The 24,038-nt window shown below is 43.4% G+C and overlaps 1 protein-coding gene across 2 annotated transcripts in view; it reads right to left on the bottom strand.

Annotated features, from left to right (window-relative positions):
- Window positions 1-2,699: 2,699 nt before the first annotated feature.
- Window positions 2,700-24,038, bottom strand: part of LOC144371505 (uncharacterized) — a 1,005,333-nt gene continuing 983,994 nt past the window's right edge. For both annotated transcript variants that reach the window (XR_013431473.1, XR_013431472.1), the window contains exons 2-4: window positions 10,733-10,799; window positions 8,110-8,363; window positions 2,700-3,090 (exon numbers count right to left, since the gene is read on the bottom strand). The gene's annotated coding sequence lies outside the window, so the exon portion shown is untranslated. The remainder of the gene's footprint in view (window positions 3,091-8,109; window positions 8,364-10,732; window positions 10,800-24,038) is intronic.

The following is a 24,038-nucleotide window of genomic DNA, read 5'->3' on the forward strand; positions in this document are numbered from 1 at the left end:
GAGGAAAAGGAAGGGGAGGAGTAGGAGAACGAGAAGGAGGGGAAGGAGTAAGAGTAGGAAGAGGAGTAAAGATGAGGTGGAGGAGAGATGATGAGAAGGAGAAATATAAAGGAAGAGGAGGAGGAGATGGAGGGGAGGATGAGGGGGTAATGAGAAGAAGATGGAGGAGGAGAAGGAGAAGGAGATGGAGGAGGAAGAGATGGAAAAGGAGGAGGAGATGGAAGATGAGGAGAGGAGATGAAAGAGGAGGAGAGGAGATGAAAGAGGAGGAGGAAAAGGAGAGAGATGAGCAGAAGAAGGACAAAGAGGAGGAGATGGAGGAGAAGGAGGAGGAGATATAGGAAAGATGATGATGTTGAGGAGGAGGAGGAGAAAGAGAAATGAGGAGGAGGAGAGAGAGAAGAAGGAGGAAGAATTGGAGGAGGAGGTGATGGAGGAGAAGCAGGAGAAAAGGGGGAGGAGGAGAAGGAGAAAAGATGATGAGGAGGAGGAGGAGAAGGAGGAGAAGAAGAAATGATGATGATAAGAAGGAGGAGAGATGAGAGGGAAGGAGGAGAAATGAGGAGGAGGAGATAGGAAGAAGAAAGAGAAGGATATGGAGGAGGAGGAGCAGGAGGAAGAGGAGGAGAAGAAGAAGAAGATGATGATGAGGAGGATATGAAAAAGGAGGAGATTGAAGAAGAGGAGAGGAGATGAAGGAGGAGGAGAAAGAGGAGAGAGATGAGGAGGGGGAGGACAAGGAGTAGGAGGAGAAAGAGAAGGGGATTGAGGAGGAGGAGAAGGAGGACATTTAGGAAAAATGATGATGTTGATGATGAGGAAAAGAATGAGTAATGAAGAGGAGGAGAGAGAAGAAGAAGGAATAAATGGAGGAGGTGATGGAGGAGGAGGAGAAAAGGGGGAAGAGGAGAAGGAAAATAGAAGAGAAAAAAGAGGAGAGGAAGGAAAAGAAAAGAAGATGGATGAGAAGTAGGAGATGAAGGAGGAGAAGGACTGTGAGGGGGAGGAGAAGGAGAAGGAAGAGAAGAAAAAGGAGGAGGAGGAGAAGGAAAAAAAGAGAAAGAGGAGGAGGAGAAGGAAGAGGAGGAGAAGAAGGAAGGGGAGAAGTAGGTGAACGAAAAGAGAAAGAAAAGGAGGAGATTAAGGAGCAGGAAGAGGAGAGGGAGGAGGAGGAGAAGTGGGAGGAAGAGGGGGAAGAGGAGGAGGAGAAGAGGGAGAAGGAGAAAAAGATGGAGAAGAAGGAAGAGGATCAGGAGGAGAAAGATGATGAGGAAGAGAAGGGAGGAGGAGGAGGAGGAGGAGATGGAGAATAGAAGATGATGTTTATTATGAGAAGGAGGAGAGATGAGAAGGAGGAAAAAGAGAAGAGGGAGGAGATGAAGGAGGAGAAGATGGTGGAGGAGGAGGGGGAGTATATGGAGGAGGATGAGGAGGAGAAGGAGGAGGAGAAAGAAAGATGGAGGAGGAGGGAAACCAAGAGGATAAGAGACATAAGGGGGAGGAGGAGAAGAATAAGGAGGAGGAGGAGAAGGAAAAGAAGGAGGAGGAGGAGAAGGAAAAGAAGGAGGAGGAGGAGGAGATGAAGAAGGAGAAGAGAGATGAGGAGGAGAAGGAGGAAAAGGAGGAGAAGGAGAAGGAACAGGAGAAAGAGGAATAAGAGGAGGTGGTAGAAAAAGGAGATTGACTAGTGATGATGTTTTTAAGGAGGAGGATGAGGACAGGGTGAAGGAGGAGGAGGAGATGGAGGAGAAGGAGATGGAGGTGGAGAAGGAGGAGAAAGAGCAGAAGGAGGAGGAGAGGGAGAAGGAGGAGGGAGGTAAACAAGAGAAAGAGAATAGGAGCAGGAGGAGGAGGAATAAGAGGAGGAGGAGATGGAGGAGAAGGAGGACGAGGAGGAGTAGGAGGAGATGAGCAAAATGAAGAGAAGGAGGAGCAGGAAGAAAAGGAGGAGAAAAATGATAGAAATGAGAAGATGGAGGAGAAGGAGAAGGTGAGATGAGCAGGAGGAGAAGAAGAAGGAAAAGGAGGAGGAAGAGATGTAGGATGATGAGGAGGAGGAGATAGAGGAGAGATGATGACGATGAGGAGGGATGAGTCGAAGAAGGAGGAGAGGGAGGTAGAGGAGAAGGGAAAAGAAGAGGAGAAGGAGGAGCGAAAAGAAAAGGAGGAGGAGGAGGAGGAGGAGAGATGGAAGAGAAGAGGGAGAAGAAGGAAGACAGAGAAAAAAAGGAGGAGATAGAAGAGAAGGATAAAAGGAAGAAGGAGGAGAAGGATGGGGAGGAGTAGGAGGATGAAGGGAGAAGAAGAAAGAGAAGATAATAATGAGGAGAATAGTAATAATAATGAGGAGAAAAAGGAGGAGATGGAGGAGAGATAATGATGATGATGCGTAGGAGGAGGAGAGATGAAATGGAGTAGGAAGAGAAGAGGGAGAAGAAGCAGGACAAAGAGGAGGCGATAGAGGAGGTGCAAGAGGAGAAAGAGTAGGAGGTGGAGGAGGAGGCAGAGACAGAGGAGAGATGATGAGGAGGAGGAGAAAAGAAAGTTTAAGAGGAACGGGAGGAGAAAAAAGAAGATAGAGGAGGAGGAGAAGGAGGGAGAGGAGAAGAAGGAGGAAAAGTAGAGAGACGAGGAAGTGGAGGAGAAGGAGGAGGAGAAGGCGGAGAAGAAGAATACAGAGAAGTAGGAAGAGAAGGAGAAGGAGATGGAAGAGGTGGAGGAGAAAGAGCAGGAAGAGGAGGGGGCGATGGAGGAGGAGGATGAAGATGAAGAGGAAGAGATGGAGGAGAGATGATGATGATGATGAGAGACGATGTGATGATGATGAGAAGGAGTTGGAGGTATAAGGAGTAGGAGCAAAGATTAGGAGGAGCAGGAGGATGAGGAAGAGGAGGAAAGAAGAGAAGGAGGAAGAGATTGAGGAGGACGACAAGGAGATAGAGGAGAAAGAGGTGGAGGAGGAGGAGATGAAGGAGGAGCAGGATATTGAGAAGGAGGTGGAGTAGGTGGAGAAGTAAGAGGAGGAGTACAGATGATGAAGATGATGATGAAGGGGAGGAGGAGAATTGAGAAGGAAGAGGAGAAATGATGCTGATAAAGAGGAGAAAGAGAAGAGATGAGCAAAAGGAGTGATTAGGAGGACCAGGAAAAGGAGGAGAGGGAGGAGAAGAAGGAGGAGATGAAGGAGAACAATGAAGAGATAGAGGAGGTGGAGGAGATGGAGGAGGAGAAGGTGGAGGAGGAGGAGTTGAAAGAGGAGGAGAGGAGATGATGGAGGAGAAAAAAGAGGAGGAGAAGAAGCAACAGGAGGAGATGGAGGAGGAGAAAAAGGAGAAGTAGAGGAGATGGAGAAAAAGAGGGAGGAGCAGAGAGATGAGCAGGAGGAGTAGAAGATGAAACAGGAGGTGAAGAAGGAAGAGATGGAGGAGTAGAAATAGTAGAGAGAAGAGACAGAGGAGGAGATCGAAGAGGAGAAGGTTGAGGAGAAAGAGATGGAGGAGGAGGAGAGATGATAATGACAATGATGATGATGATAAGGAGGAGGAGGAGGAGAGATGAGGAACAGTAGGAGAGATGATGATGAGGAGGAGGAGAAGAAACAAGAAGAGAGATAAGAGGAGGAGGAGAGAGGAGGAGGAGGAAAATATGGAGCAGAAGGAAGAGGAGATGGAGGAGGAAGAGGAGAGAGATGAGAAGGAGTAGGAGAAGAAGCATAAGTAGAAAGAGGAAACGGAGTAGGAGGATGAGATGGAGGAGGAAGAGGAGAAGAGAAATAAGGAAAAGATGGAGGAGGAGGAGATGGAGGTGTAGAAGGAGGAGGAGGAGGAGATGAAGAAGGAAGAGGAGAAGAAGAAGAAGGAGCAGGAAGAGGCAAGGAGGAGGAGAAAAAGGAGGAAGAGGAGGAGGTGGAGGAGGAGATTAAAAAGAGATGATGATGATGATGAGGAGGAGGAGAGATAAGAAGGAGGAGGAGGAGATGGAGAAGGAGGAGGAGGAGAGAAAGGAGGAGAAGGAGGAGGAGAGATAATGATGATGAGACAGAGTAGAAAAAGAGATAAGGAGGAGAAAGAGAAGATGGAGGATAAGAAGGAGGAGATGGAGGAGGAGCACGAGGATATGGAGAAAAAAAGGACAAGGAGGACAAGAAGAAAAAGTGGGAGGAGGAGGAAAAGAAAGAGTAGGAGGAGAGGAGGAGGGGGAAGAGGAGAGGAAAGAGGAGTAATATAGGGAGAATAAGAGGAGGAGATGGAGGAGGAGGAAGAAAAGATGGAGGAGGAGGAGGAGGGATGAGGAGAAGGAAAGTAGAGAAAGAAAAAGGAGAAGGAGATGGAGGAGGAGGAGAGATGATGATGTTGATGAGGAGGAAGAGAGGGATGCATGAGGAGAAGGAGATGGAGAAGAAGATGGAGGATGAGGAAGAGTTGAAAGAGGAGAAGAGGAGATGAAAGAGGAGAAAAGGGAGGGGTAGGAGGAGGAAGAGAGGGAGCAGAAAAAGTAGATGAAGGAGGAGTAGGAGAAGGAGGAGAAGAAGGAGCAGCAGGAGAAGGAGATGCAGGAGAAGGAGAAGATGCCGAAGAAGAAAAAATATGAGATGGAGGATGAGGAAAAGAGGGAGGAGGAGGAGAAGGTTGTGAGAAGAATGAGTAGAAGATTGAAGAGAAGAAGGTGAAGAAGAAGGAGGATATGGGGGAGAAGAAGAGAGAGATTAGGAAAAGAAGGAGAAGAAGCTGGAGGAGAAGGAGGAGGAGATGGAGGAGAGATGATGATGTTGAAGAGGAGAAGGAGGAGGAAAAGGAGAACGAGGAGGAAGAGATGGAGAAAAATGAGGTGGAAGAGGAGAAGTAGGAGGGGAAGGAGGAGGAGGAGGAGAGTGAGGAGAAGGAGTAGGAGAGGTAGGAAGAAAAGGAAGGGGAGGAGAGGGAGGAGAAGGGGAGGAGGAGGGATGATGATGAGGAGGAGAAGGAGAAGGTGGAGGAAGAAGAGACGGAGGAGGAGGAGAGAGAGGAGAAGAGAAGAAGATAAAGGACAAAAAAGGAGATGGAGGAGGAAGAGAAAAAGTAGTGGAAGGAGGAGAGAAGGAAGAGGACAAAGAGGAGAAGGAGGAGGAGGAGGAGGTGGAGGAGGAGGAGGAGGAGGAGATGGAGTAGAGATGATGATGTTGAATATGATGAGGAGAAAAAGAGGAGGAATTGGAGGAGAAAGGGAGGAGAAGGAGGAGGGCATGGACAAGGAGGAGGAGGAAGAGGAGAAGAAGGAGAAGGAGGATCAGAAGATGAGGAGGTGGAGGAAGAGGAGAGAAATGAGGAGGAGGAGGAGATGGAGGAGGAGAAGGTTGAGGAGGAGGATAACAAGGAAAAGGAAGAGGAGAGTAGAGGCAGGAGGAGTAGGAGGAGAAGGAGCAGGAGGAGATGGAGGAGTAGAACGACGTGAGATATTTGGAGGAGGAGGTGAAGGAGCAGCAGGAGGAGGAGATGATGTAGGAGGAGGAGGAGGAGGAGAAGGAGGATCAGGAGATGGAGGAGGTGGAGGAAGAGGAAAGAGATGATGAGGAGGAGGAGATGGAGGAGGAGAAGATTGAGGAGGAGGATAACAAGGAAAAGGAAGAGGAGAAGTAGAAGCAGGAGGAGTAGGAGGAGAAGGAGCAGAAGGAGATTGAGGAGGAGGAAGAGGTGAGATATTCGGAGGAGGAAGTGAAGGAGCAGCAGGAGGAGGAGATGATGTAGGAGGAGGAGGACGAGGAGATGAGGAGGAAGAGAGATGAAGATGATGATGAGGAGAAGAATGAGGAGAGGGCAGAGGGGGAGGAGAAGGAGGAGGAGAAGGAGGAGGTAGAGAAGGAAGAAAAAAAGATGGAGGAGGAGGAGGAGAACGAGGCATATTAGCATGGCATGTTTGTTACAGTCAATGAAGCATTACTAAATTTTGTCCATGGGTCACTCAGATTTCCTGAGTTCCACTGGTGTAGGATTCTGCTTAAAGACCACCCACCTCCATGAAAGTAGCAAGTCCCCTTTGGCTCTTCTTCATCATGACAGTGCCTAGACTTCCTTATCTTTGATGACCTTGATAGCTTTTAGGAGCACTGGTCAGTTATGCTATAGTGTCTCCCTCTACTGGAATTTGTCTAAAGTTTTTCTAATTATAATCCTGGGGTCACTGGTTTCTGGTAGAAGATGACAAAAGTTAAAGAGAAATTTGTATCACACCATGGCAAGGGCACATGTCAACATGACCTGTCACTATTGACCTTGACCTTGATCAGCTGGACAAAAAAGGGTTTGTAAATTTTCTTCACTTTAAAGTTACCAGCATCAAATTTTTTTTTTGGGGGGGGTACTTAAGATTAAACTCAGTGTATTCAACCACTGAGCCCCATTCCCAGGCCTATTTTGTATTTTAAGACAGGACCTCACTGAGTTGCTTAGCACCTCACTTTTGCTCCAAGCCTCATCCTTCCAAGTCATTGGGATTACAGCAGAGAACCAGCAGGTTTTTTTTGTTTGTTTGTTTCTTTCTTTTCTTTCTTTATTTTTATAATTTTATTTATCTATTTGTTTCTTTTTTGTGCTTAGTGATTTGGACCTTCATGCCAGGAGAGCTCTAAGTCACATTCCCAGCCCCCCAGCAGATATTTGAACTAATATTTTTTTCTTCACTCTAGTAAAATGGTCTTCATGTTCATTGAAAAATAAAATAAAATGAAACCAAAAGAAATAGAGCTTCTTCTTTTCTTCCTCCTCCTCCTCCTCCTTCTCCTCCTTCTCCTCCTCTTCCTCCTTCTTTTTGGAGACAATGCCTTGCTGAATTGCTTATGGCCTTACTAAGTTACTGAGGCTGGCCTAAACTTTGCTATCCTCCAGCCTCAGTCTCCCCATCCACTGGGATAACAGGTGTGTGCCACTGTGCCGTGCTTAGTAGCAGAGCATTGGAAAGCTTTCCCTCTGAATATCTGAAAAGAAAGCACTCTCTCCTTGAGAAGCACATTCCTGCTGGCTTTCTGGACCAGATCATTCCTGAAGCAGAATATGAAGGGATTCAGCAGGCGTGACACTATGGTGTTGAAAAAAGCCACTCTTTTGTTGAGGGTCATGTTCCCAGTTTGAATGGGCTTCAGGTACATGATTATGAAGCTCCCATAGCTGAGTGAAACCATCAGCGTGTGGGAGGAGCAAATAGAGAAGACCTTGCTGCGGCCCCCAGATACGGGCAGGTGCAGAACAGTGTGAATGATGCAGCAGTATGACAAAACCATCACAAGCACAGAGCTTACCAGGGTGCATATGGCCCCAGGAAGCTGACCAGCTGCAGAATCCTGGTGTCATCACACACCAGCTCCAGCAAGGGGGTGCTGTCATAAAAGAAGTGGTTGAGGATGCGGGGACAACAGAAGTGCAGGAAGAACATCCAGGCACACAGCACCCCAAGGACCAAGACGCTGGTGACCCAACAGGCCAGAACCAGCCAGCTGCACACCCGGGGCTTCATGAGAGTGGAATACTGCAGCAGGAGGCAGATGGCCAGGTACCGGTCACTAGCCTGTAGCAAGGACTCCACTGTGCCCAAGATGAAGTAGAGCCTTGTTTGCATAAAGCACCTGGCACGGGCAATGGTTCTGTGACCAGAGAGGAGGTGGGCCAGCATCTGTGGGGTGACCCTGGACGTGAACCTCACCTCCAGCAGGGAGAAATGGCGCAAGAAATAGTACATAGAAGTGTGCACGCAGCGGTCTGCCAAGGTCAGGTTGCCCAGGAGTGTTAGCATGTAATGACCAGGAGCACCGTGAAGAAAAGGAGCTGAAGCCCTCGCACATCTGTGACCCCTAAAAGCTCCAAATCCAGCACAGCAGTGAGGATGGGTTCATGAGGTGCCATTGCCCAGGCACCAGGCTGGGGGTGGCTGCTCTCCTAGCCTGGTCCCTGTCCTTGCTCCTGGCCTATCTTTAGTCTCTTGGCCTATGTGGCTTTTTGGAAATGCAGAGACAGTCAGTGCCTATCCTGCTGCTCTGTGGAGACAAGTGACATTTATTACATTGCTGGTCATAGTGTGGACACCACAGGAACACTGGCTTATGTAGCCCACAATGACATCACTTCAGGAAGTAATACTTACATTCATCACAAGACTTAGCACCTGCTTCCTCCAAAAACACTGCTCTCTGATGAGTAAAAACTGGGTGTGGTGCACACCTGTCATGCCAGGGACTCAGGAGGCTGAGGCAGGAGGTTCACCAGTTCAAAGTCAGCCTCAGCAAAAGCAAGGCAGTAAGCAACTCAGTGAGACTCTGTTTCTAAAGAAAATACATAATAGGGTTGGAGATAGGGTTCAGTCGTTGAGTGCTCCTGAATTCAATCCACAGCAACCCCCTGCAAAAAGAAAAAAAAAACAACAACCACAAAAATAAGAGAGATATAATGTGGTACACAAACAGGAGACATATATATACTTGAGCACTGTGTAGTAGTCACATTAAAAAAAAAAAAAAAAGAAAGCCAGGGTCTAGAGCAAACCGCTGTCATCCCAGGAACTTAGGAGGCTGAGGCAGGAGGATCACAAGTTTAAGGCCAGTCTCAGCAACTTAGCGAGACCCTCTCTCATAATAAAAATAAATTCATAAATAAATAAATAAAAATATTCAGAGGTGTAGCTCTGAAGGGCCTGGCTGCCTGCTTCCCGGTCTTGTGGCTGCACATGTGCCTGGGATGGCTCCTGGTGATCAGCCAGGAGGAGGTGCTGTGGCCAGTGAAGGAAGAGGCGAACCACCTCCAGGATAGGTCCAGGACTCGCCTGCCCTCGTGGACAGCTTGTGCTTAACTTACAGACTCTGGGGTGGGTGTACACGTGAACTCACTTTACCCTAAGATCTTTATCTTGATTGGCTCCTGTGCAGTATATAAGCTGTGTGTACTTCCTGAATAAATGAGATCCTGCTTCAACTCATCTCCCTGGCGCATCTTATTGTCCTCCAGTGAGAGAGGGCTGGGTGCAGGCCACCAGTCGACCTTTACCTTTCTTGGCTTGTCTTGGTTAGGGCATGCTTTCCCACTTTTCCCGCCAGTCAGGAGGAGATAGGGGACTAAAAACCCCAACATCTGGTGCCCGAACAGGGACACCGAACCCGGACACCAAACCTGGACGCCAAGGAAGTATCGGCGATCCAAGCCAAGGGAGTTTCAAGGTAAGGGTTTCCCTAGAAAAGATGGGGCAATCTTATACTAAGTACAACGACCCTGACTGGGAAGCCATTGTTAAGGAGCCTCTTGGGTCACAGCGAGTAAGTCTTCTCACTGCCCAGGAGGAGAAAGATTTAAAAGCTCCCTCTGACAATGGCCTCCTAGATCTTTTTGATCCCTGGCCTGGTCTTCTGGGTTCCACACCAAGTTCCCCTGTCCCGGAACACATGATAGAGAGATGGGATGGGAAGTGGCCACCGCCATATTATCACCCCTCCCACCATGGAAATTCTCCACCCTCTTGTGGAACCCTGGAAAATCCGGGGAAGCTGCCATTTTGAATGGCTTTCCTGGTAAATGCTTATCCTGGGGGCCATAGACCGGCCTTATGGTATCCCTGGGAGGCCCAAGACTTGAAAGAACTCAAAAAGGCTGTCTCCAAGTATGGACCTAATTCATCCTGGGCCAAAACCCTCCTCTAGGGTCTGGTCCACCAACAGTGTACCACCCAAGACTGGAAAAACTTAACTAAGGCTGTGTTTCCTGGTCCCCTGTACCTGAAGTGGTGAGCTTTATTTAATGAGGAGTGCCACACTCAGGCTTAGAGGAATCAGGCTGTAAACCCCCAGGTTCTTGTAACTTATGAGATACTGTCGGGGTCCAGTGGTCAATTTTCCACAGGCCTTCAGCAGGCTGCTATCCCTGCCCCTACCAGGAGCAGGTATGGGCTTTGGGGCTGGTGGAATGGAAGAAGTTGGAAGAAGGCCACTCAGAGCCCCTGATAGCAGGAGTTACTCAGAGGGCTACCGAGGATCTTGCCACCTTCATCGAGAGTATGAAAAAGACCCCTTCGGGACCAATTTGTCAAGATGCTGGTCTGGGAGGTGATGACTACAGACCACAAGCTAGCCTGTGCAGGGATGAAAGACAGATCTATGGAGAGGTGGATAGTTGCCACTAAGGATGTTGGTACTCAGGTCCACCAATCATAGTCGTTGGCCGCGGCCTTGCAGGCCCAAACGGCTTTGCTTGCTGAGGCTCTTACTACAGCACTTGCCTCTTCCAGTGGCGCCGGGAGAGGGGTTTGTTATGAATGTTGTCAACAGGGCCACTTCAAGAGAGAGTGCCCTACAGGACAAATAAGACCCAGTGCCCCGCAGAAACGTCCCTCAGATTGGACCAAGAGGCAAACTCCACCTTAGATGCCTTGCCCCTGTGTAGAAAGGGATTCTATTGGCGGAGGGATTGTAAGTCCAAATTTGATATTGAGGAGAAGCCTTTAAACTACTAACGGGGTGCCCACCAGCCCTGTCACCCAAAGGAGGCACTTCGCATACTGGCCTGCCTAGGGTCCACTGGAAACTCTCCATAATCCCGGGAATTAGGCCCAAAATGGACATCTTCATAGGAGATAAAATGTTCCGCTGCTTGATTGACACTGGAGCGGACCAGACAGCATTAAGGAAGGAGGAGGTTCCCCAACTATGGAAGCTGATTACCAGACCTCAGTTATTGGGAGTGGGGGGCAATACAAGGTCTGGAAAAACCAAGGATCGGCTTACATGGAAGGATGCAGATGGGAGTCAGGGAGGGGTATGTCCTCTGGTGGTGTCTGGCCTGACAGCTGATCTGAAGAGACAGGATATTTTGGGGGAAGCTGAGATGATCATCACCACAGATCACAAAGGGAAATATGATGATATCCTAGAGGAAGAGGAGTGCCAACAACAGTTTGGACCATCGAGTTCCCTTAGCGATGACTGGGGGAATCCACTTTTTGAGACATCGAGGCGGAACACTCTTGCACCCCGTGTGAGTCCTCACCCCCAATTCTAGAGGCCACTGTTCCTACCGTCCCCAACATTCAATGGCTTCCGGGCCCTCCAGTATGGGTGGCACAGTGGCCGCTTCCCCTAGATAAACTACAAAAGCTAAAGGCAATAATATCAGAACAACTGATCCCAGGGCATATTAGGCCCTCTCTGGGCCCTTGGAATAGTCCTGTATTTGTCATACAAAGGGCCACAGGGAAATAAAGAATGTTACGGGACCTAAGAAAGGTTAATGAGCGGATGATTGCTGGTGGTACCCCCTTGCGAGGGCTACCCTGGATCCCCTCCATTTCTCGGGATTTGGTTCTCATTGTGACTAACATCAAGGATTGCTTCTTTTCTATTCCCCTTGATCCTCAGGACTGTTAGAAGTTCACCTTCTCTGTTCCCTCTGTTAACTTCCAGGGGCCAGACCAAAGATATGCGTGGGTGGTGTTACCCCAGGGCATGACTAACTGTCCATCTTTTTGTCACCATTATGTTTTACAAGTCCTGCAACCTTTTTGGACGTGATCGAATATGATTCTATGTGTTCACATGGATATGACATCATTATTGGAACAGAGGATGCTAAAGCGTTGGGCTTCACCTATAAGGAACTCTGGGCTCTCTTACAGAAGGGAGGATTATGTTTATCTAATGACAAGATCCAGACCTTACCCCCTTTTAAAATTCTAGAGGCTGAACTTAAGTTGGACTCTGTCCCATTGGTGGAATGACAGAAACTGTTGGGAAAACTCAACTGGTTAAGGCCCTGGCTTCACCAGCCTAGAGAAGACCTGCTTCCACTTTTTGACTCTTTAAGAGATAAAGTCCGATTCAAGACCCAACATGGCGGCGGGTGGGGAGGCAGCACTTTCAGTACCTCCTCGATAATGGGGTCAGAGAGACGCATTAATACGCTTAGATTCTACCTGCTGAGAAACTTCTAGCAAAATTCCGCTGAAGTGAGATCTGTCGGGAATTAGTAGGATTATTGGAGGTGACACTTTTCCCAAGACGAGTGAATCTCCACCATGTGGCCCGGAGGTCCAATCCTGACACCCACATCCGCTGCACAGTGACCAGCCGCTGCTGCACGGTGACTGGATGCTGCTGTGCAGTGACCAGCTTCCAAGGCGGCTCAGCAGGTGCGGCGCAGGGACTCTATGAAGAGGTCTCTAACCAAGGCTTCATGAAATACCGAACCAGGAACCAACCAAAATTGGGTCAGACAAGAGAAAGGCCATTCCTACCCCTCTCTTTGGACACTCTGACAAGAAGCCTGGGGCCAACCATAGCAGAGAAGTGATGTCACCAGAGTTCGGCTGATGAGATTCCTTCCCAGTGGAATCCGCTTTAGCCAGTGTGTGACTCCCACCCCCACGAGATACAAACAGCCAGGAAACCTCAAAAATCTCTCCATGGGCGTGTCTGTAGGAGACGAGGGAAGTAGAAGAAATTCTTGATTCCCAACTCTTCCTACCACCAGCGGCAACACCCAAGGTCTTAGCCACCAGTTTCCGGGGGCGTGCCCACCAAAGGGGTCCGGAATAATTAAACTGCTGGTTCCCAGATTACCACTCCACAGCACTGGGGCTTGGATGAATGACAGAAAGAGTGCTTAGTAATTCGGGAAATAGGGCAAGCAGTGGGGCTGCAAGTGTAACCAGATCCTTGGGGAACCGCCTCCAGTGAGCAGGACCTGGCTGCCTGGCAGGAGGAAGGGGGGGAGGGCAGGAGAAGTGAAATGGCACTAGACTAACAGGATTGAGAGACTCCCAGGAGGAGCCTTACAGAGATTGCTGTCCGCACATAGAGGGCAGAAGCTCAGCTCGGAGGGCACAGCTCCGCCTACTGGAAGAGAAAAAAATGGATGTCTAAGACTTCAATTTTTATTTAATTTCTATTGTATTAGTTTTTTTCTCCCCTTTTTCTTCTTTCTTTCCTTTTTCAAGTTTTATTGTTCTTTCCATTCTCCTCTATTCTATCTATCTCTCTCTCATTCATTCTTTCTTTTTAAGAGCACCTTCTTTCCCCTACCCCCCCAACTTTCATCCCAAGCATTATGTCTTCCATTACATGTAATTGTCTAAATGCAAATAGGTGAATGTTTCGAGGTTGTCTATAGGGTTCCTAAATACCTAGCTACTACCAACACCCTGATCCAATTGCCTGTTAGTATCCCCCTTCAGTAGAGCAATCTTCCAAAGTAGCCAAGACATACTAACCCTCATACCATCATACCACCTAACCTAAATATAAAGTCCTAAGAACAGAAAACAAATCACTATATGCATACAGAATCCAGAAGCCTTTTATGAGCTGAATGAATCACCTTTAAAGTACAATAAAGCCCAACATTTCTAGGCATAGTCTCCCACCACAAAAGAGAGACCACACAGATACACAAAACCAAAACAAACTTATAGGAAAAAACAGAAACACAGCAGTTAAACAGAGTTGAAAAGTAACGTGAACAACATTTAAAAAAAGAGAAAAAAAGGATTACAAACAATGCAGGACAACTTAAATCTACAGAAGAACCAACAGGCATCAGAAAAATGGACAGAGAAAGAACTCAAGGCATACCTGACTCAGATGGAATGAAATCTTAGAGAAATCATTAGACAGCAAGTCAAAACAATGAAAAAATACTTTGAAAACAAATTCCATAAGCAAATTCAAATTGCAAAGAAGGAACTCTACCAGAAGATAGAGATTTCAAAAAAAAAATCAAACACTAATCCTAGAAATACAGGAAACCATAAACCAAATTAAAAACTCAAACAAGAATATTGCAAATAGACTAGATCAAATAGAAGTCAGAACATCAGATAATGAAGACAAAGTTTATCAACTCGAAAAGAATATAGTCAATGCAGAAAGAATGTTAAGAAATCACGAGCAATCTATCCAAGAAATATGGGATGTCATAAAAAAACAAACTTGAGAGTCATTGGGATAGAAGAAGGCATAGAGGTTCAAACCAAAGGAATGAAGAATCTGTTGAATGAATTAATCTTAGAAAACTTCCCAGAAATGAAAGATGGAATGGATTGCCAAATCCTGGAGGCCAAAAGGACCCCAAACATACAAAACCGTAATAAACCAACTCCAAGACACATAATTATGAAGATATCCAACATACAGAACAAGGAGAGAATATTAAAAGCTATGAGAGAAAGGAGGCAGATTACATTCAGGGGAAAACCAATTAGGTTAACGGCTAATTTTCATCAAAGATTTAGAAAGCAAGAAGATCCTGGAACAACGTATTTCAAAAGCTAAAAAATAATGGATTCCAACAAAGAATATTGTATCCAGCAAAATTAAGCTTTAGATTTGACAATGAAATTAAAATATTTCACGATAAACAAAAGTTAAAAGAATTCAAAGCCAGATAACCAGCACTGCAAGGCACTACACCAAGAGGAATTGAAAAACAGCACCCAAAAGTAACAGTGGGAGGTATCTCAGTAAAGGGGGAGAAAAATAACCAAAGAGGAAAAACTAGCCAAATTAAAATAAATAAATAAATAAGCATGACTGGAAGTACAAACCATATATCAATAGTAACTCTAAACGTTAATGGCTTAAATTCACCAATCAGGAGACATAGGCTAGTAACCTGGATTTAAAAAAAAACAGATCCAACAATATGCTGCCTTCAGGAGACTCATATGATAGGAAAAGACATACACAGGCTGAAGGTGAAAGGTTGGGAATAATCATACAACTCACATGGTCCTCGGAAGAAAGCAGGAGTGGCCATACTCATATCAAATAAAATCAACTTCAAACCTAAGTTAATCAAAAGGGATAAAGAAGGACATTATATACTGTTAAGAGGAACCATCCACCAACAAGGCATAACAATTATCAATATGTATGCACCAAACAATGGTGCTGCAACGTTCATAAAACAAACTCTCCTCAAGTTCAAGAGTCAAATAGACCACAACACAATAATTATGGGTGACTTCAACACACCGCTGTCTCCATTGGACAGATCCTCCCGACAAAAGCTAAATAAAGAAACTATAGAACGCAATGTCACAATCAATAACCTAGACTTAACTGACATATATAGAATATATCAACCATCATCAAGTGGATACACATTCTTCTCAACAGCACATGGATCTTACTCAAAGATAGATCATATATTATGCCATAGGGCAACCCTTAGTAAATGTAAAAGTGTGCAGATAATACCATGCATCTTATCTGATCATAATGGAATGAAACTGGAAATCAATGATAAAAAAAAGGAAGGAAAAATCCTGCATCACCTGGAAAATGAACAATATGTTACTGAATGATCAATGGGTTACCGAAGACATAAAGGAGGAAATTAAAAAATTCTTAGAGATAAATAAAAATAAATACACAACATATCGAAACCTATGGGACACAATGAAAGCAGTTTTAAGAGGAAAATTCATCACCTGGAGGTCATTCCTCAAAAAAAGAAAAAAAAAAAAACAACAACAAGTAAATGAACTCACACTTCATCTCAACACCCTAGAAAAGGAAAAGCAAAAAAACAGCAAATGTAGTAGAACACAAGAATTAATTAAAATCAGAGCAGAAAGAAACAAAATTGAAACAAAAAAATTGAAAAATTTGATACAACTAAAAGATGGCTTTTCAAAAAAATGAATAAGATCAACAGACCCTTAGCCATGCTAAAGAAGATAAGAAGAGAAAGAATTCAAATTACTAACATACGGGATGAAAAAGGCAATATCACAACGGACACTACAGAAATACAGAACATAATTAGAAAGTATTTTAAAAAGCTATATTCCAATAAAATAGAACATAGTGAAGATATCAATAAACTTCTTAAGTCATATGATCTGCCCAGACAGAGTCAGGAGGATACACGCAATTAAACAGACCAATTACAAAGGAGGAAATAGAAGAAGCCATCAAAAGACTACCAACCAAAAAAAGCCCAGGAATGGATGGGTATACAGCCGAGTTTTACAAAACCATCAAAGAATAATTAATACCAATACTTTTGAAGCTATTTCAAGAAATAGAAAAATAAGGAGCTCTTCCAAATTCATTCTATGAGGCCAACATCACCCTGATACTGAAACCAGAAAAAGACATTTCAAAGAAAGAAAACTACAGACCAATATCTCTAATAAACTTAGATGCAAAAATCCTCAACAAAATCCTGGCGAACCAGATAAAAAAGCATCTCAAAAAAAATTGTGCATCATGATCAAGTAGGATTCATCCCCATGATTCAAGGCTGGTTCAATAAATGAAAATCAATAAATGTTATTCACCACATCAATAGACTTAAAGATAAGAACGACCTGATCATCTTGATAGATGCAGAAAAAGCATTCAACAAAGTACAGCATCCCTTTATGTTCAAAACACTAGAAAACAGGAACGTACCTCAACATTGTAAAAGCTATCTATGCTAAGCCTCAGGCTAGCATCATCCTGACTGGAGAAAAACAGAAGGCATTCCCTCTAAAATCTGGAACAAGACAGGGATGCCCTCTATCACCACTTCTATTGAATTTAGTTCTTGAAATACTAGCCAGAGCAATTAGACTGACAAAAGAAATTAAAGGCATAAAAATAGGAAAAGAAGAACTTAAATTATCACTATTTGTGGATGATAGGATCCTATATCTAACAGACGCAAAAGGGTGTAGAAAGAAACCAGTAGAGCTTATAAATTAATTCAGCAAAGTGGCAGGATATAAAATCAACACGCATAAATCAAAGGCATCCCTGTATATCAGCAACAAATCTTCTAAAATGCAAATGAGGAAAACCACTCCATTCACAATATCCTCAAAAAAATAAAATACCTGGGAATCAACATAACAAAAGAGGTGAAAGATTTATACAATGAAAACTACAGAACCCTAAAGAGAGAAATAGATGATCTTAGAAGATTGAAAAATATACCCTGTTCATGGATAGGCAGAACTAACATCATCAAGATGGCGATACTACCAAAAGTTCTCTAAAGTTTAATGCAATGCCAATCAAAATCCATATAGCATTTCTTGTAGAAATAGATAAAGAAATCATAAAATTCATATGGAAAAATAAAAGACCCAGAATAGCAAAAGAAACTCTAAGCAGGAAGTGTGAATCAGGTGGTATAGCGATACCAGATTTAAACTATAGTACAGAGCAATAGTAACAAAAACAGCATGGTACTTGTACGAAAACAGGCGGGTGGACCAATGGTACAGAATAGAGGACACAGAGACTAATCCACAAAGTTACAACTATCTTATATTTGATAAAGGGGCTAAAAGCTGCAATGGAGGAAGGATAACATCTTCAACAAATGGTGCTGGGAGAACTGGAAATCCATATGCAACAAAATGAAACTGAATCTCTTTCTCTCGCCAAGCACAAAAGTTAACTCAAAGTAGATCAAGGAGCTTGATATCAAATCAGAGACTCTGCGTCTGCTAGAAGAAAAATTTGGCTCCAATCTACATATTGTGTGGTCAGGCTTCAAATTCCTTAATAGGACACTCATAGCACAAGAGTTAATAACAAGAATAAACAAATGGGACTTACTTAAAGTAAAAAGTTTTTTTCTCAGCAAGAGAAACAATAAGAGAGGTAAATAGGGAGCCTACATCCTGGGAACAAATTTTTACTCCTCACACTTCAGATAGAGCCCTAATATCCAGAGTATACAAAGAACTCAAAAAACTAAACAATAAGATAACAAATAACCCAATCAACATATGGGCCAAGGACCTGAACAGACACTTCTCAGAGGAGGACATAAAATCAATCAACAAATACATGAAAAAATGCTCATCATCTTTAGCAGTCTGAGAAATGCAAATCAAAACCACCCTAAGATACCATCTCACTCCAGAAAGATTGGCAGACATTATGAAGTCAAACAACAACAAGTTCTGGCGAGGATGTGGGGAAAAGTGTACACTTGTACATTGCTGGTGGGAATGCATATTGGTGTGGCCAATTTGGAAAGCAGTATAGAGATTCCTTGGAAAGCTGGGAATGGAACCACCATTTGACCCAGCTATTCCCCTTCTTGGACTATTCCCCTATAGACCTTAAAAGAGCGTATTATAGGGATACTGCTACAATGATTTCCATAGCAGCATAATTCACAATAGCTAGACTGTGGAATCAACCCATATGCCCTTCAATAGATGAATGGATAAAAAAGTGGCATTTATACACAATGGAGTATTACTCTTCATTAAAAAAATGACAAAATCATGGAATTTGCAGGGAAATGGATTGCACTAGAGCAGATTATGCTAAGTGAAGCTAGCCAATTCCTGAAAAAACAAATGCCAAATGTTATCTTTGATATAATAAGAGCAACTAAGAATAGAATAGGGAGGAAGAGCATGAGAAGATCACCATTAAACAGCAACAAGAACAGGGAGAAAAAGAGAGAGAGAAGAGAAATTGCATGGAAATGGAAGGAGACCCTCATGGTTATACGAAATTACATTCAAAAGAAAGTGAGGAAAAGGGGAAATAAACAAGGGGTAGAAATGAATTACAGTAGATGGGGTAGAGAGAGAAGATGGGAGGGGAAGGGAAGGGGAGGAGGGATAGTAGAGGATAGGACAGGCAGCAGAATACAACAGACACTAGTATGGCAATATGTAAATCAGTGGATGTGTAACCTATGTGATTCTGCAATCTGTATATGGGGTAAAAAATTGGAGTTCATAACCCACTTAAATCAAAGTGTGACACATGATATGTCAAGAACTATGTAATGTTTTCAACAACCAATAATATATTTTTTAAAGGGAGGGAAGAACAAATTAATTCAAGTTAAAAGGCAAAAATTAACCCAAATGACTGAAAATGGAAATCATGTCTGATTAACTATCATCTTTGAGTTCTGATAGGAATCAGCCAATTTTATGAGACTTTCAAATAAGAACTAACACCAACACCTCTCAAATCATTCCATGTAATAGAAGAGAAGGGAACTTTTTCAAACTCATTCTATAAAGCTGGTATCACCCTGATACCAAAACCAGACAAAGACACACCAAGAAAAGCAACCTCAGACCAATAACCCTGATGAACTTAGATGCAAAAATTTTTAATAAAATTTTGGCAAAATGCCTACAAAATCATTTTAAAAATCTAGTGTCCTATGATCAAGAGGGGTTCATCTAAAAAATGCAAGTTTGGTTCAACGTAATAGAAATCAGTAAATGTAATACATCACATCAATAGACTTAGAGACAAGAATCATACTTTCTCAATAGATGCAGAAAAAACTTTGATAAAGCACAGCAAGCATTGATGTTCAAAATTCTAGAAGAACCAGGGATATAAGGAACATGTATTTTAAAACCTATATATGCTAAACCCAATGCCAACATCATCCTAAATGGAAAGATTGAAAACATATTCTCTTGAAATACTGGTACAAGATAAATGCCTGTTTCAGCACTTGTTATTCAACATCATCTTGAAACTCTAGCCATAGCAAGGGACAGAAAAAAGAAATTAAAGAAACATGAAGAGAAAAAGAAGAACTCAAACTATCCTTATTTGCTGATCACATGATTCTATATTTAGAGAAACCAAAAATCTCCACTAGAAAACTTCTAGAACTCACAAATGAATTTAGCAAAGTAGCGGGATGTAAAATCAACACCTATAATTCAATTGCATTCCTATACATCAGTGATGAATTGACTGAAAAAGAAATTAGGAAAACTACCCCATTCACAGTAGCCTCAATATATATATATTTGGGAATCAATCAAAAGAGATAAAAGAATTTAACAAAAAAAACACAGAACTCTAAAGAATAAAATTGAAGAATACCTCAGGAGATGGAAAGATCTTCCTTGATCTTAAAGAGGCAGAATTAACATTGTCAAAATGGCCATACTACCACAAGTGCTACACAGATTGAAAAGAGTTCCTATTAAAATCCCAGTAACATTTTCCATAAAAATAGAAATAATCAGTCATAACATTCATTTGGAAAACACAAGAGGCCCAGCATAGTCAAACCAATCCTTAGCAAGAAAAATGAAGCAGGAAACATCACAATACCAGACCCTTAAGTTATACTACAGAGCTACAGTATCAAAAACGGCATGGTGTATGAGCACCAAGCAGACAGGTAGACCAATGGTAAGAACAGAAGACACAGAGACGAATCCACAGAAATACAGTGACCTCATACTAGACAAAGGCACTGAAAACACACATTGGAGAAATGATAACCTCTCACAAAAATGGAGTGGGAAAAACTGGAAATCCACATGTAGCCACATGCAATTAAACCCTTGTCACTCAACCTGCACAAAACCCAACTCTAAGTGGATCAAGAACTTAAGCATTAGACCGGAGACCCAGAGACCCCAATCTACCTCATGTTGGCTTAGGAATCAACTTCCTCAATAAAACTCCTAAAGCGCAAAAAGTTCAATCAAGAATAAATAAATGGCATGAAACAAAACTCAAAAGCTTTTTTACAACAAGGGAAATGATCAAGAATGTGGGGGAGAGGATTTACAGAATGGGAGAACATCTTTGCCACCCACATCTCAGACAGAGCACTTATCTCCAGGATATAACTCAAAAAACTTAACACCACAAAAACAAATAATCCATCAATGGGCAAAGAAAATGAGCAGACACTTCATAGAGAGAGAAATACCAATGGTCAACAAATATAGAAAAAAATGTTAAATATTTCTTGAGTTTTTTTTTTTTTCTAGCAATTAGAGAAATGCAAACTAAAACTATACTGGGATTTTATCTCATGCAGGTCAGAATGGCAATTATAAAGAATACGAGTAACAAGAAGTGTCGGTGAGGATGTGGGGGAAAAGTTACACTCATGCATGACTGTGGGACTGCAAAGTGGTGCAACCACTCTGGAAATCACGGTGGAGATTGCTCAGGAAACTAGGAATGGAACCACCACGTGGATTTAAAATCAGCGTACTATAGTGATGCAGGCACATCAATGTTAACACCAGCTCAACTCACAATTGCTCACTGTGGAACCAACACAGGCGTCCTTCACCAGATGAATGGGTGAAAAATATGTGCTAAATACACACCATGGAATATACCTGAACAAAGAGGAGTGATACGCATTGCCAGTCAGTGGATGGAATGGGGGACTGTCATGCTAATGGGAGTTATTCAAACTCCTCAAACTAAAGAATCAATGCTTTCTCTAGTATGTGGATGCTATCTCACAATAAGTGGTGGGTAAGAAAGAATGGAAGTACATTGGATTTGTCAAAGGGGAATGATGAAAAGGGAGGGGCAATCTGAATATAGAAGACAGTAGAATGAAATGGACTTTACTTTTCTATGTGCACATAAATAAATGACCCCCACAAAAAATTTGTGAAATTCAAAAGATAACTCTTATTTGGTAGTGTTTGATGTCAGTTCTTGGTTTGGTGCCCTGTGTCACAGGCTGACTCATGTACTCTCAAACTTTATACATTCAAGTCCTAACTCTCAGACCTTGATACTGAGGTAACATTGGAAGACAGAACCTTTACCAATATAGTTATGGTACATTCACACGAGTTCACATGGCTTTGTCCTAAAAAGGTGTGACTCACATCCTTATAAGATTTGGATTCAGACAATGCTCAGAAGGGAGACCAGAAAAGGATACAACCTCAGGTGGCCATCTGCAAGTCAAGAAGAAAGGACACAGGAGGAAGCAAATCTAAGAAACATTCATCATGGATTTCCAACCTTTTCAGCACTCAGTCTGTGGTATTCTTATCTGATAGCTGTAGCAATCCAGTACACACAGTAATGCTAAATTTGTAAAATGGAGGATGGATTTCTCCTTTCCAGGTGGAGGATATTTAGGAAATTCCTCTGTTGTTTTGGTAAATTTTATGTAAATATAAAAGTTTTCCTAAATAACCATTTTATATTAAATACCTGAATGAATCAAGGTTGGGTGGTGCATAACTGTTATTTCAGCAGCTTGGGAGACTGAGGCAGGGGATCATAAGTTGGAGGCCAGCCTCAGCAACTTAGTGAGGCCCTAGGCAACTCAGTGAGGCCCTGTCTCTAAATAAAAATGCAAAGGGCTGCGACTGGGGCTCAGAGATTAAGCACCCCTGGGTTCCATACTAATGCCCTCCCCCTAAAAAAAAAACAGAAAACCAACCAACTAACAACTGGAATGAACACCCTGCAGCCAAAATCTCCCCTCCTCACTTTTTTTTTGATTTCAAGTTTCTTTTAATGGATCAAGGACCTGGGAATAAAACCAGAGACCCTGCATCTAATAAAAAAAGTAGGCCCTAATCTCCAACATGTGGGATGAGGCTCCAACTCAGTTAATGCTATAGTATCCCTTGAAAATGGGATTTCCCCTTCCTCTACTGTTTTCTCTTTGCTTTCCACTGTACAAAGTCTAATCTGGGACAGAAAAGATCCGTTCTTTATAGAACATATTAGGGCACATAGAGGATTGCCTGCAGCCCTCAGTTTGGGCAATGATTTAGCAGATAAAACTACACATGACATACATATTTTCTCTACACTAGAAGGAGCTACAAATTTGCTCCTCTGCGGTGATGCTCATTGGGGAACTTTTTTTGGCTCTGCCCACACGACCTAGCCAATTGGCCTCAAAAGCAGGAGGAGTGGGGGAGGTTGAGAGGCTTGTGGGAAGCCGGTGGTGGCAGTTGGGCTCTGAGAGTTTTTCCTGAGGAGCTGTGTGGTGTGGTGTGTGTGTTCTAAAAGTAAAGTTAGTTTCTGTTGACAAGTGGCTCCTGAATTATGCCCAGCCAGACTGCAGCATTGAGGCTTGACAGTTCACATCGTTCACATCTCCTAGCACATTACTGGGCACAGACCTAAGCCCACTGACCTGCCCATTGGTCTCCTGGCCCTGATTTACCTGGCAATTCTGCTCATCAATGGCTTTATAGCTTCAGACATTTTTATACCTCAGGGGGAAAGGTGGGATGACCTGACGTGTAAATTGCTCATCTGCCTGTACAGGTTGATGAGGGGCTTTTCCATCTGTGCCACCTGCCTGCTGAGTGTCCTCCAAGCCATCACCCTCAGCCCCAGGAGCTCCTGCTTGGCAAGGTTCAAACATAAATCCTCTCTTCACAACCTGTGTTTTTTTCTCTTCCTGTGGGTCATCTACTCGTCCTTCAGTAGTCATCTCTTCATCTCATTTGCTACTGCCCCCAATTGGACCTCAGACAACTTTATGTACATCAAAGAATCCTGCACCTTCATTCCCATGACCTTCTTCCTTCGGCACAGCTTGTCCATCCTGCTGACCTTCAGGGAAGTCTCCTTTATAGGAATCATGGCCTTCTCCAATGGATACATGGTGGCTCTCCTGTGCAGGCACAAGAGGCAGTCCCAACATCTCTACAGCAGCAGCCTGTCTCCAGTGTCATCCCCAGAACTGAGGGCCACCCAGACAGTCCTGCTGCTCATGAGTTGCTTCATGGTCATGTCCATCTTGGACAGCATAATATCCTATGCAAGAATCACACTGAAAGATGATCCAATATTTTACTGTATCCAGATCCTTGTGACCCATAGCTATGCTTCGTTCAGCTCTTTGGTGTTTATTTGTACTGAAAAACGTATAATTGTTATTTTCAGATACATGTGGGAGAAGACTGTAAACATTTCAGTAGGCAGTGGTGAATAAGTTCTGTTAAGGCAAGAAATTGCACTGAATCTAGAGTGATTTATCATGACAGAGTGTTTAGAGTCTTTGGTTTAAATGCAATGCAAAGTCTCGCTCCCTCTGTTAAACCATCCACTTGGACATGCAGGGATGACAATTACATCAATGAAAGCCAAACCGTGTGCCTCTCTGAGATATTATGGCAATGTCATATTTCTCACTGAATCCTTAATAGGGGCCTGTGAGTTGGATGTCACTTGTCATAACTTGGGTTATTCCAAACTCTTTTTAGATACACAACAGTTCCAATGGTTTTCAAATATTGCATCATCTCTATTATCTGTATTTTTCCTAACTACATTTGTAAACATATTCTACCAC

Source organism: Ictidomys tridecemlineatus, chromosome 16 (genome assembly GCF_052094955.1).
Source record: "Ictidomys tridecemlineatus isolate mIctTri1 chromosome 16, mIctTri1.hap1, whole genome shotgun sequence".
In the NCBI taxonomy this organism is placed as follows: domain Eukaryota; kingdom Metazoa; phylum Chordata; class Mammalia; order Rodentia; family Sciuridae; genus Ictidomys; species Ictidomys tridecemlineatus.